Consider the following 15,575-nt stretch of genomic DNA (forward strand, 5'->3'; position numbering starts at 1 on the left):
ATTCAGATTTTACAAAGACAGTGGTAAAAATATTTGAAACTATTGAGGAAATTATTGGAGCTGATGAGCAGGGAGAGAAGTTACAAGGACAGGATTTAACATTGCCAGTACCTGTCAGAGTTAGAGATGACTTACCAAGGATTTTAACTTCCTACACTGTAATCACCTCTGAAAAAGCATCAAGTTCTAAACTCCTAAAAGGATGCAAAGAAAGTAGATGGAAATATAGATTTAAATCTAAAAGAAATTAAGCAAGCAGTAGTATCTTATGGCTAGAATTCACCATTTGTTAGGGATGGTAAAGGCATAGGCTTCCAGGAACAAGGCTACCTCACACAACTGGCTTCAATTAGTTTTAGTGGTCCTGGAAGACAGATGACAACTACTACGGAAATGCTATTGGTGAGAAGAGGCAAAAATTTTTAGAACAACAAAGAAAAGCAAAAGGATTTGAGACTTCCCAAGATCAAATTCTTGGTGAGGGCACTTACGCTGACCCACAGGATCAAGTTCTTTACGATGAACATATCTTGTCATTATGCCACATAGCAGCCTTAAATGCTTGGGACAGGTTTCAATAACCAGGAAAATGAACTAAATCATAGATTATGTTTAAATAGGGCCAAAGAGAACCCTTTAGTGACTTTTTACAAAGATTAACTAAAGCTGTACAAATAGGAGTAATAGACCCCGAAGCTAAACAAGTACTTATTGAATTTCTGGCTTTTGAAAATGCCAATTTAGAATGCAAAAAAAAAATCCTTGGGCTGTTAGAGGTTAGATAAACACCAATGGATAAATGAATCATGCATACAATGAATGTTGAAACATTTGATGAAAATACTGGGTCTTGGGTAGAACTAGCAATTTCAAAAGGTATGAAGAGACACCAAAATGCCAAATGTTTTAATTGTGGTAGAATAGTACATCTAAGAAGAAATTATAGACAAAGAATTCCTAGAAATAGTGTCTCTTCTGGAAATGGCAAAAATAGAAGATCTCAATCTTCTGGGTTATGAAGAAGATGTGGCAAAGGTTGACATTGGACCAATGACTATAGAGCAACAAAAGATAGACAAGGCAACCTGATACCACTGGAAACTCCTTGGGAGGGCCTCTCCCAGATCCCCAAGTCAAATATGGTCCAGTTATTCCCAGTCACTGTGGAGGACATGTCTCACCAGGAAAATTAAAAAATCCATTGCCTGCTATAAAAAAGAACATACTTTTCTGGATGATGGAATAAATATGGAGGTTGATTCAAAAATTCCAATAGTAATTAGGAAGCATATATTTTAGAAGACTTCTATAAATGACCAAATACTAAAACTAAGAGTGTGTATAAATACATTTGTAATTGAGGGATTACTGGACACAGGTGTGGATGTGACTATCATTACTCCAGAATCTTGATATCTGAATTGGCCTCTTTAAGAGGCTGATGTTCAATTCCTAGGTATTGGCACCCTACCTCAAGTGAAACAAAGCACAAGATGAGTTGAATGCACAGGGCCAGAAGAATAGAGAGGAAAACTGAGGCTGTATATGGCTAATATCAGAGTGAATTTATGGGGTTGTGACCTGCTGCAGCAATGGAATATCCAGATTAACATTCCTGCAGTCCCAGAAACTCTTATTTCTGGGAAGGATATTTTAAGGTACTATACACAAAGGTCATAGACCATTCATGCTGTACAAGAACACAAAACAATTAGCAAACCTTCAGAGATTTGTGTCATTCATGGAACTTTCCTCATAAGTCATAATTCTCTTTGCTTGGTGAGCCTTTCTGAATAGTTATCTTTTCTTCTTTAGGCATCCAAACATCCAGAGTTTCTTGACTTTTTGAAGATGAGTGTTTTCCTGCAAATACAAGAACAAACCCTTATGAGGTTTTCTTACCACCTATATGGTTGTCACTTCTATGGATGAGCTGTCATTTCTCTTTCTGTTACATGTCTGGAGCAGACTGGGGGGGCCACTAGCAGTGGCACCAGGATTTATCCCTACTGCTTTTACGAGCATTTTGGAAACCATTCTCTTTGGATGGACACCTTGCTCAATCTAAATATAGTAGGGAGGGTCTTGGACCTTCCCCAAAGCAATGTGTCTTACCCTCTCTGTGGAATGGATGGAGGGTTGGGGGGTAGGTGGAGGGAAAGGAAGGAGGGGAGAGAATGGGAACTTTGAATGGTTATGCATATTTTAAAAAAAAAATAAAAGATTTCTTAAATTTTAACTTACAAAACTTACCCAAAGTGAAGATTATTAAACATATTAGTCTGCTGTCATGAAACACAGACAGGGGTGTCTTTGTTTAAACAACTTACTAGGCTGATCTCTTGCTTCCACATTCAAGAAAATACCCAGTATTCTTATAAATCACTGATTATTGAGTTTGAAAGACCAGGGAGCTTGGCTCATCAATGCACAGAATGAAGTCTGCACCCTAAGACTGCATGTGCCCACATTAGGTCCAGTGTCTCCTTTTCTCTCTGCCTGCTGCCTGGAATTCAGAATGTAAAGCCTTTAGCTACTGCTCCAGTGACTGCCTGCATGCTACCAGGTTCCTGTGATGATGATAATGAACTAAGGCTCTGAAACTGTAAGCAATCCCCAAGTCAAAGACTTTTTTCAAAAATAAGAATTGCCATTGACCATTGTCTCTTCACAACCATTGAACAGTGACTAAAACACACAGTAAAAGTAAGACATTTCAGTATTATTTCCTCCTCTCCTCACAGAGCTCCTAAATTCAACAGTCCATTCTCAGACAAGATTAGTGACTGCCTAGGCTTTGTATAATGTACCTGTAAATAATATTCTAGACTCTGGATAGGAACTGCTTAGAACTTCATTCCAGATACTTGGTTCATTTTCATCTAGTGGGAACTGTCCCACTACCTGGAGAGATAACATATTTGTTTAGGGTGTGGCTGTGCAGAGTGAACACTACTTGCTCATCTATAGATACCAAACACCTCATTTTATTTCCTTAAGAAATTTATCATCATTTCGTTCAAAATGATAATGAGTTGAAGTCTGTAATTAAATATAAGTTTAAAGTAAACAGGTTTGCGGGGGTGGGGTGAAGAGTCTCCTGGCCATGAAAAGGGATTATAGTTAATTCTAAACACGGCTCTCTTTAAATCTGTCATGAGACAGTAATTTTTGCATTTCTACAGATGATTAAAAAGCCATTTTCTAAACTATTCTCACTGGAGGATTTTTTTCTTTTCTCTTTTTCTTTCTTTCTTTTTTTTTTTTTTTAAGAAAACATTTAATTGCTCCAATCAAGCATAACTACTTTGTGCTTCTGGTGTAATTTGTATACTCTGATCACACGGTATGTGGCGATTTGTCATAATTCTCTAAGTGTATATTCCCCACTGTAGTGATTGGCTATCATTAATTGAGAATAATTCCCTGCTCGTTAAAGCATGGCAAGAAGAGGAAAAGCAAAGCCCGGCAGACAAGAGGAGGTAGGGAAGCAGAGTTCAGAGACCTCATCATACGCTACGTGTGGCCAGCAGTCATTTGAAAATGACAGACGTCATTGACAGAAGAAAGCTTTGCAGGAGAAAACAGCCTGGCTGCTACATCTTCGATTGCAATAGCAGCCACTTGAACGCAACAAAACAAGGTTTGTGTTTAAATACCCCAAACCTGCTGCACCCCTTCTCATCACAGCAGAGGTTAAACCGTACTGACAGGAAACAGGAAACTGCGTACAGGGTGTCCCCAGAGGGGCCATTTCAAACCACAGTAATCCCATTACCTAGTTAAGAAACATCAAATGCCTATGCTGGGCAAAAGGCCCAGATGCTACAAGATCTAGAAGGAACACCTATGCGTGTAGCTGAGTAAGCCAATCAGTGTAAGTGCTGTTGTGGTGGCAAGAAGTATAAAGTGCAGTTTTCAGAGGAGAGCTAAATCCAAGACAATGAGAACCGGGGCCACTAATCACAAACAGCTGCAGTCAGTGACCTGAGATACTGTTTTTTTTTTTTTCTTGGCTTAATCAAAATATATGGAGTTTCAACAGTATATGGTACAGCCTATTCTCCATAGTCTTCATCTTCTTAATTGAGATCTCTAGCCCATCTGAATACCATTGGTTAGTAAAGAAACTGGCTTGGCCTGATAGGGTAGAGCAGAGCTAGGCAGAGGTGGGGAGTGGGGGTATCTAAACTGGATGCTGGGAGAAAGGAGGTGGAGTGAGGGAGAAGCCATGTAGCCTCACCAGAGCCAGACAGAACTTTATCCGGTAAGCCACCACCATGTGGTGATACACAGGCTAATAGAAATGGGTTAAATTCAGATATAAGAGTTAGCCAATAAGAAGCTAGAGCTAATAGGCAAAGCAGTGATTTAATTACTACAGCTTCTGTGTGGTTATTTCAGGTCTGAGCTTCCCAGCAACTAGAAAACGATCAAGCAGCCTCCTTACAACACCTGTTTCTATTTTTTTTTTTTTTTGCTCACTGTCCTGCTGTGTATAAAATAGCATCCCCATGTTAAAAATTCTCCCATCCATTATTCAGGCTATTCTGGAATTCCCAGTGCTTTTCTCCAGCAAGTCTTTAGACATCTGTGCAGCTGAGCTCATCACAGGCTATCAGCTATCCTTCCTGAAGACATGATTTGGACATCACTATTAATATTATGGAAACTGTCTGGATTTTTGATGAACAAAGGATCACAACTAAGGTCCCATAAATTATGTCAATGAGTCTTATGTACTTTATAATGTTCAGGGAATCATAGTTTCTTCCTTATCAAGATTCATGTGTGTGTGTGTGCACCTATGATTCTCTTCATATAATCTGTATAAACAGTTTTTTTTTTTCCAAATAAACTAGCAATGCCCCAACTGTAGGTGTTTGGTTTCCTTGACTCTCTCCTTCAGCCTGACCTCTCCATGCCACCATTTTCTTGCTGTCATAGTTACTTGACTTGGGGCTTCTTCTTCCTGGTTTCATATGCCCTCTTTGCAGTGGACAAACATGATTTATCTCTCTGGATTTAACTCGATTTATCCTTGAGCAGAGTTGATAGATGTGGTCTGGTTCAATTTCTTTCTGTTCTTCCTGTTTATTGCATACCCTTGTCTGTTCTCCACTTTTGGCATTCGCAGGAGATAGCACTACTTCTGCATGTAGATGCACCCCATTATGTAAACTCTTCAGAATTCCCTGAGATGGGATTCTAAGAGTGAGGAAAAGAACTGTTTGTGTCTTTTCTTCTGATTTATTGAAGAATAACCAACAGCAAGAAAAATGCAACTTCTATTCCCAATGAGTTTATGGTCCAACTGAGAAGATAAATTCAAAAATGCTGTTTATTAAGTAGTATGGTAATTCTTTTATTTATTTTTTAAGAACTATTTTTTCTCATTTTATATACTATTCCCAGTTCCCACTCCCTCCCCTCCCCCTGCTCCCTAAACCTTTCCCTCTCATTTCATCCCCCATTTGATATCATTCCTGACCCTGATGACCCAAGATGGAGGATCCCCTGGGCAGGGGTTGAGGGAGACAGACAGACACATCATTCAGAGAGAGCTTGGGTATAGAGTTTATTTAGTGTGTATTGGGAACAGCATAAGAGTAAGGCTTTGTGGAGAGGGAGGAGAAAGGAAGAGAGAGAGGGGAAGGCAGAAGAGGCCTCTTCACAAAAGGGACCCACAGAGAGAGGTGGCTGGAGAAGAGGTGGAAGATCTGCTTGCCTCAGTGGGGGAAGGCGAAGATTGGGGGTTTGAGGCCAGCCTGGTCTATGGGGTGAGTTACAGGACAGGCTCCAAAGCTACAGAGAGAGATCTTGTCTCAAAATACAAAAACAATAACAACAACAAAACAACACAAAACAAAAAACACTTTTTCCCCCTGGTGGTTTGAGTGGCAATGGTCCCCACAGGCTCATGTATTTGAATGCTTGCTTCCTAGTTGATGAACTGTTGAGGAAGGATTAGGAGGTGTGGCCTTGTTGGAGGAAATGGTCACTGGGGTGGACATGGAAATTTCAAAAGCCCATGACTGGCCCAATCTCTCTCTCTCTCTCTCTCTCTCTCTCTCTCTCTCTCTCTCTCTCTCTCTCTCTCTCTCTCTCTCTCCCTCCCTTCCTCCCACCCTATCCCTCTCCCCCCACCCCTGCCTGAAACTTCTGGATCACATGTGGGCACTCAGCTGCTGCTCCAACACCATGCCTGTGTGCTTGCCGTCATGATTCCAGTCATGAAGGTCATGAACTAACACTCTGTATCTGTAAGGAAGTCCCAATTAAATGTCTTCCTTTCTAAGGTGCCTTGGCAATGGAGTCTATTCATGACAGCAATAGAGCACTAAGACAATTTTCATGTACATTTTTTCTAAAGATTTAAAGTTAATAACATATATAGTAATGAGATTAAACTCTTAAATTTGTCAGTCCGTATCAGATAAGATGCAAATACAAGGGCAAAGAGAAGTGCTTTATGGGTACATGCATGTACACACACACACACACACACACACACACACACACACCAACCTACTTTTGCTATGTAAATCTTTGAGTAAGTTAACATTAGAGTGTGGAGCTTAGCAGTTGGAAAAGGCCTGTGATAAGTCCAATGTCACCTTCTCTATTTCCGACCCCTTAGTTTATTTTATACCTAATTGGCCAATCTAGCTCAAATGCCAATTTTAGAGGAATGGGTATATTCTCCTACAAACCGCAGCTGCAGCACTACCTCTTCCACCAAACACAGAGAGACAACACTTCTCTAGAATTCTGAGTTGAGGTATTTATCTTGGGGAAGTTACCTTCAAACCTCTTGCTCGGCTGTCTCGCTTTTTAACGTGTATGTTCAGGTTGGAACCAGACCCATGCTAAGAGAGCCAACCAGCAACAAAGATGCCACCGTCCCTGTGGCCTTGTGCTCCTATCTGGCAGTGTCCTTTCTCCATCCTCCTTTTCATCTAAACTCTCAAATAAGGGCAAAAGTAGAGGAATTCTGTACTTAAGTCCCTTTAAATATCTTATTTTAACTAAGTTAACATTTTTTAAATGTATCTTTGCATCCGGTCCTTCGGTAAACACAGCAGGGCCTGTCCTACTCACTACAGTATGAGAGTCTGTGACGAGGGAGCTCTGAGACTGAGCAAGCAACACGTAGCTCATCTCATTAGATCTGCACCTCCATCCTGTGCTGTTGGTTAATTCCCCTGAGGAAAATGCTCTTGGTTTCCGAGCGAACAGTCAGTCTCCCATCACTCTGTCCATTGTTCAAACATGTGTTCCCTCTTTTTTTCACACCATTTCAAAATAAGACATTTCCTCCAGCCAGTTGCTTACTACCCTACCCTCAACCAGGATAAACTGAGAGCTCCAGTTATTCCTTCTATACAGATTTCCCTTATTATCAGAAGACCGCATACAATCGAATTAAAGAATTTGTATTCTTTCTTAAAACTATGCAGTAGCCAGCTAGCTGATCTGTCTTTGTATTTATTCTTAGTCCACTTTAATTTGTATTTCTTGATCCTTACAACTCCTGGTGCTAACATCAACTCTCTCTTCCTTGTTGATGCAATAGTGTAGCAATAGCTGTACTAATAGCTATTAGTACATTGGTGTAGCTCTAGCTTTTCAGAAAGAATGTCGTGGTCATCCTTTTCTGGGATTGCTATGATTGGCTTCTTGCTACTGTGTACATTGAATGTAAGATTTAGCGGTTTAATCATTCGCAGGAATCCTCACGCTCTTTATAGCTTGTCCTCTCTTTAGCATGCTCTTCCCACCACAACACATGGCTCTGATCTTTTCCTTCCCCAGTTTTCTCTCAGCTGGTTCTTGGCCATGCTGTTAACACCTATGAAGTATTTCCAGGCTGGAGAGATGGCTCAACAGTTAAGAGCACTGCCTGCACTTGCAAAGCTCCTGAGTTCAACTCCCAACAACCACATGGTGGCTCACAGCCATCTGTCACGAGAGCTGGTGCTTTTTTGAGGAAGAGACCTGATCAGATGTCCTCATCAAGTTAGAGCATGAAACCCAGTACGGACAAGTTCAACAGAACTGCCATGTACGGGCTCACCATGCATGCCTCATTCAGCATTGCCAGGGCATAAGTTGCATTTCAGTTTCATTCAATGAGGTGTTTTGACACCATAAACATTACTCCCATCCTCTGTATTCCATTAGGTCCCTAGCTCTGTGTACTTCGTGGCCAGCCCTAGCTGGACCTTTCCACACTGCACACGCAAGTGAGCACAGGCAGGAGCATGTTGCATCTTCCTTGGTGTGTCTTAGAAATTGTGCCTTTTCTTGAGACTAAAGCCAAAAGTTACATTAAGAAAAAGGCTGTGCCATGGGTGTCATAGATGTTTTCTTGTAAATCACCCACATAAATTTTTGGTGGTATAAACATTGAGAAGGACAAAGGAGAAAACTTTCTCCAGTAAGAGAATTACATTAAGGAATTTTCACAAGGCTGACCTGAATGACTATGTACCTACAACAAACAATTAGAGATCTGTAATATCAAAAAACAAAACAAAACCCAACTCACCAATTATTTACTTATGCTTACTTTTTTAATTTATATTTTCATTATAATGCAAAGTAATGGATTTTGTCCTCTCTTTCATACATACACACAAACAGTCATAAATTTTATTTATTTCTTATTTGCCTTTATATACTCTATCCCACCCACTTATTGTAACAAAAATTTATATTGCTTTTGTGAACAAAAAGAGAAAAGAACGGAATTTAACCACATTAACAGAATTATAGGAGTTGCTTTCTTTATAAAGTTTGTTTTATGTATGGTCTATAATGTAAAACAAACCCCCTTATACCTAAGATCACACTAAATATATGCTAATAAGTATTAGATTATTCCAGCGACACACTTTGCTAGTGCCTAAAAAACCAAGTGAATTATGTGTCTCCTAGATCAGATATCACACGAACGGTAAATATTATATTTACAATTTAATTTCATGGTTTTCATTCTAGCGTATAAAACATTACAGAATGTTAAATATAAATGAAAGACAGTGTGATGATTTAGAATCTCTGTTTATGAGATGGCATCATTTCCCTCTTATGGAGCAGCCCAGTCATTCAAGCATACTTTTAAATAGCATTTCTTGTACTTGAAAAGTTATTGAGTAATCAAGCTGTGACCTTTAGTGCTCCACCAAGAAATGCAATTCAGTTTTGTATGGTATCCAAACTAATCAATATCCCATTATGATCACAGATGGGAATTTTATAAGAAAGACAAAGCAGTGAGGGTATCAGATGACCCTTTGGGGTTTTGTGTTTGTTTGTTTGTTTTCTGGAGATATTAGATAGATTTGCATAAGAAGCCATTTCAAGTTAGAATATCTGATTATTTGTCTTTTGAATATGAAATAAAGCCTTACCTTCTAATTGTATCATTAGACTATGGGAATAAAATCATTAATTCACGGAGACTCGCGATTACAAAAAGGAAACAGATAAATCAACTGCTGTCTTGCATGTACATTACAAATGCAGTTGTATAGGGTATAGGCCAGGCCATCCATGGCACAACCCCCTGCAATGCCGTGAGACACTATACTCACCTATAGGTGATTGGGTCATTAGGCTGAATCATCTGATTATCTAACATGCTATGTGTACGTTAATACTGATCAAAGCATCCTGTACTTCCGTTTAAATAGATTGAACATTCTTAAAAGGTGCTTAAGCGCCTGACCATTTTAGAAGTCGAAACCTAGCAGAGGGTTGACCATTGGTGTCACCCTGAGTGGGCTTCCACAGAACAGCGGCATCTATCAGACGTGATGGTGCAGGCTATCAGCTGATTCCCTGGTAAATTCCTACTGCTGTTCAGATGACTATTTCAAATAAGGAGTTCAAATAAATATGTCACTGGATGTTTGTCACAGAGATAGAAATCTCCATCAGTATGCTACCATATATGATAAGCCACTAGGCATATCTCTTTCTAGACATACACACACACACCACATCACTTCATACAACACCCAAATAGAGAAGAGACATGCACCTACAGTATGCGCAAGGAAGCACTGAGTTGTCTTGTGTGTGTGTGTGTGTGTGTGTGTATGTGTGTATGTGGTGTATGGGATAGAGGTGTGTGTTTCTGTGTCTATGTGTGTATGTGTTGTGTGTCTGTGTGTATGTGTTATGGTTGTATGGCCTTTTGTAGCAATCACCTCTAGATGTTTGGACTAAAGGAATTATTTCTTAAGGAAGCAAAAATACAAAGTCATGTCACAGACTTAGGAGGGAATGAACTTTCTACTCTGACGACTATGACATGATGGCATCAGCCTCTTTGAAAGTGTATTGAGTCAACTTCTATCTTTAAGAGGGAGTTGCACATTTCTCTGAGAGTTCACTAAAGCCTTGCTTATTTGAATCATTGGAATTAAGAAACAGATTCTAGGGGCAGGGTTGCCTAAGCTTTCTTTGGGATTATATATCAAAAAATGACAGACAATAATAACAGTAACTGGTATTCCTTGCAAATCTGCTGTAGGCATTCTTTGTCCTAACTTATTTCTATGTGTAGAAAGTATTTTAATCTCACTACCACGAATACCCTCCATATTGCTACTGTACCCATATTATAGATGAGGAAACGGGGGTCAGACACTTGAAATGATTCTTTAGAACATTTCTAGGAAGAGCAAGATTCCTATTTGTACTAGGCAGTTTCCCAGGCCGCCAGAGTGCTCAGCTTTCCTTCTGTCTGGGAAAACCCAGCAAGAAAACACTTGCCCTCTCCTGATAGTAATTGACTCCATCCTCCGACAGGCCTTGTTTTTCTCCTTAATGACTGAAGGGAAGATTTTAATAGCACCAAGTAGACCTTAGTTTCCATGCGTGTTCATCGGCAGGAGTGTGATCTAGTGCCCTCTGGAGGGGAAAAGAAGAGCCGGCGAACACCGTCAATATTTTAAGTGAGTAAACACAGAAAAGATTGCATTCAGAAAAACACATGTGTTTGCAAAGTCTGCACTTAGTGATACATTTCTCTGTGCTCTTAAAGAAGATTTTGGCTTAGTGTTAGTTGGAAAGGGCAAATTTCTGCATGCTTCATCAATGAATGGTAGATAGGCACTGCCTTTCAAATATGGAACATTACTTAGCAGAGAGTAGAATCTAATAACAGCAGCAAACACAATTACTGCTGTATCACAGTATCCACAGGACCTTTTGGTTAAATCAACAATTCTTTAAACACACTCCAAAGACAGAGAGATAATAATTAGTGAAAACTCGTTGTTCCTTTGCAGGAAAACTTGGTATTACTCAAAAAAAAAAAAATCAATTAGGTCACCTGCATCTTGCATAAATATACGCTCAGGCAGCCAGTACCCCATCTGACTTACAAGCCGTTGGATCTCTTTACGAACCAGTGTTTCGCAGGTGATGAAAATAAAGGCATCCTCTTTTCCTCTCTTTTCCTGCTAAGGCAGAATAAAATATACCACTAATATTTTAGATAATTGGTACTCATTAACTGCTTGATAAATTAGTGAATAAATTCTGGTTCTAGTTACACTAGAAAGGTCAAATACTCTCCAGTTCTTTTTTATGTATTGTCTAACTTCTTGCCCATCTTTGTTGTACTAATGAAATGGCAGTATCTATCATGGTGTAACTGAGCTGGGGCTCTAAATTACCTTCATCTGGCACCATTCCAATATACTATAAATGAGGTAATTGTCCTTGACTATAAAATTTGCATTTTCAAGACTTAATTGCTATCATTACATCTTTTTGTAATTCTATTAATTTAACTGAATGGAGCGTTTGGTTTTATGGTTAAGAATTTGCATTAAAACATTATACATCTAAATAGAATTTTAATATTTTTATCAAAAGCTTTATAAGGTGATCCCAAAGGAGGCAAATAATTTCTCAAGAAAAAGTCGGGAGCTGTCACCCTTAGAGGTTTTACCTTCAGTGATCCTTAATGGACCTTTAAGTCACCCAGCCAATGATTCATTCTGGGACAGGAAAAATCACAGAGGACATACACTCTGTGGATTCTTTCTACTTAATCATTAACAGGAAGTTGGTTCGCCAGAGCCAATGACACGGCTGGCTGCCCTTTGCTCTGCTCCTCTGGGTGTCTGAGATGTTTCCTCTGTATCCTCAGTAGGTCTGTAAGATTAGGTTAGAGTTAGGGGTAGAGTTAGGCCATGCTTGACGTGCAAGTGTTTTGGTTTGATTGGAAATTTATGTACCTCTTCTATGTTTTATTCTTGAGCAATACCACTCTACTTTTATGAGCCTAACTTTCCAGTCCTGTTTCATTGCCCAGACTGGAAGGGAAACCACATCATCCTTCTCTCTCATTGGAGGGCTCATTGGAAAGCACTTTCCCTCTCTGCCCTTGGAGTACTTACTGTTATTGTACAACCATGTCAATAAGAAAAGAAAATGCTAAAACTTTCTGGACCAAACACTTTCTTAAGTAGATTGACATAGAATTTTGGTTAATTAAATAGGTCATTTTTTTTACTCATGAATCTTCCAATCTTTTAGATCTTTGAAAACTGCAAGCTAAGGCAAAGGATACAGTCAATAAAACAAAACATCAGCCTATAGAATGAGAAAAGATCTTAACCAACCCCACATCTGACAAAGGGCTGATCTGTAACATATATAAAGAACTCAAGAAACTAGACATGAAAATGCCAAATAATCCAATTTAAAAATGGGGCACAAACCTAAAAAGAGAATTCTCAACAAAAGAAACTCAAATGGCTGAAAGATATTAAATTGATCAACATCCTTAGTCATCAGGGAAATGAAATCAAAACGACTATGAGATACCATCTTACACCTATGAGAATGGCTAGGATCAAAAACGCCAATGACAGTTTATGCTGGAGAGGATATGGAGTAAGGGGAACACTACTCCATTGCTCATGGGAGTACAAACTCATATAGCCACTTTAGAAATCAGTATGGTGGTTTCTCAGAAAATTAGGAATCAAACTACCTCAAGACCCAGCAATCATACCACAAGGACATTTGTTCAACTGTGCTCATAGCAATATTATTCATAATAGCCAGAGCACGAAAACAACCTAGATGCCCCTCAACTGAAGAATGAATAAAGAAAATGTACATTTATACAATGGAGTATTACTCAGCAGTATAAAAAAACAATGATATCTTGAAATTTGCAGGCAGATGGAGGAAACTAGAAGAAAACATCCTGAGTGAGGTAACCCAGACCCAAAAAGACAAACACGGTGTGTACTCACTCATTAGTGGATGTTAGATGTAAAGCAAAGGATAACCAAACTACAATCCACAATCCCAGAGAAAATAGGTAAAAAGGGGACCTAAGGGGCACCCACATGGAGGGCTGCAGGAAGGAAAATAGTTAAGATCTCCTGGATAAACTGGGAGGGAGTGGGTAGCAGAAGGGAAGATGATGGATCAAGAAGACCGAGATGAGGGAGGAATGGAGTGGGGGAGCAATGAAAAAGATATGTTGATTGAGGAAGTCATTATGGGGTTAGGGAGAAACCTGGTGTTAGAGAAATTCTCAGGAAACCACAAGGATGACCCCAGCTAAGTTTCCTAGCAATAGTGGAGAGGGTGTATGAAAGGGCCTTCCCATTTAATCAGATTAGTGATTATCTTAATTGTCAGCACAGAAAGCTACATCCAGAAACTGATGGAAGCAGAAGCAGTGACCCAGAGCCAAGCACTGGGCTAAACTCCTGGAGTTCAAATAAAGGAAGGAGGGACCATATGACCAAAGTGGAGGGTAAAGAGCATGATGGAAGACCACAGAGACAGCTGACCCAAGCTAGTGGGAGCTCACAGACTGTGGACTGACAGCTGGGGAACCTACATAGACCCTGTACATGTGGGTGACAGTTATGTGGCAAGTCCTATTTTGTGGGTGGGGCTAACAGTGGTACCAAGAACTATTCCAGGTACGTGACTGGCATTTTGGAGCCCATTTTCTATGGTGGGACACCTTGCTCAGCCTTGATACGGAGGGAAGGGTCTTGGTCCTGGCTCATGTACCAATGTGAGCCCGGTCATGTTGACTTCCTAAGAAAGGCCTTACCCCCTCTGAGGAGTAGATAGGGGAGATATGGGGGTAACAGCCGGAAAAGGGGAGGGAGGGGGAACTGGGGTTGGTATGTAAAATGAAAAGATTGTTTTTCAATAAAGAAAAAGAAAAAGGAGAGCTACAAGCATCTTAGTTATCAACACAGCTGATCCGTATCATACATGTTGGTAGAACCTGTAAGTAAAACTCGGAAGAAGTCTTGGTTTTCAGAGATTTTGGAGTAATGGTGGGTTCTTGTGGATCTTCTGGTACTGTTTACACATGTAAAGATTAAAAATATTTGCGGAAAGTGAAGCAGAAAATGTCTTTAGGGATATCAAAGGCCAAGGCATGCATTATTTCCAGTCCATTTAAAAGATGAGGAACAGACACACACCCAAAACCTTACAGGTGAATCCATGGTGCAGGTAGATGGAAAGTCGACAGCCTTGGTTCCAGGCTAGGCTCTCAGTGGCTATGTCAGACTTTCTCGCTGGTGATGAAAGATTCACACAGCATCACTGCAGACTGCATGGGAGTCAGTGGGAGGAAATTGGTACCACCGTGGATGCCATTCCCAGCTTTTCATAGACTGTATCGTGTTTCATGAGCTTCCTCTATATATTCCCAGACCCACTCCTGAAAGTTTAATAAAGCAAAGGGTGTGGGCCAGTCAACCAAGAAGCCATTGTGTGCCATCTAGATTTCTTTATTCACCAAACATACACACCCACAGATTCTGCACATGAGATCACTTGAAGTTCATTCAGGAGCATCATAATAAAAGTAACAACTCCTACTTCAAAATACACTGGGAGCATAATCACCAGAAATAAAGAACAATAGCATATTTTCATATGGCAGAGCATGGTGTAATGTATCTACTTAGTGATGGCATTAGTTGTTAGTAACAGGTGAAAAGAGAAACATTATAGATTAATTAGCATATCAAAACACTACAGCTGTCTTCATCAAAGGATACAATATGGGACTTTTTGATTAAACAGAATCCACCACTTCAGTCATAGATGTATTTAATAACACTAAAGTAATGGACCAACAATTTTCAGATTAATATTTAGAGAGTATTTCTTATTCCAATAGAAAGGGAATTTGTGCCTCTGTGTTTTCTCCCCATCTTGCCGCAACTTGATGCAATTAACCTGATCTTAGCCAGGATTTTTGGGCCCTGCTTGCTTATGTCATTTCAACGCTGCTCACAGAGAGAAAGTCACACAGATTATCACGAACTCATTGTCACCACGGACCATGGCAAAAACAGTCACATGAACTTGACTGTGCCTTCACCATTCATATTTCTGCACAGTATTTCCATTCAAAGAAAACCAGTTCAATGTAACAAACACATACTGAGTTTCTGGTATGCCCTGGAAACTCAGAAGTTAATAAAGCACACACTTTGACCTATGTAATATAATTTCTTGTATGAAAATCTATGACTGTTATTCCTGGTTTGTTT

The sequence above is a fragment of the Alexandromys fortis genome, unplaced genomic scaffold, assembly GCF_014885135.2.
Source record: "Alexandromys fortis isolate MF-2015 unplaced genomic scaffold, M_Fortis_MF-2015_v1.1 scaffold_5, whole genome shotgun sequence".
NCBI lineage: Eukaryota > Metazoa > Chordata > Mammalia > Rodentia > Cricetidae > Alexandromys > Alexandromys fortis.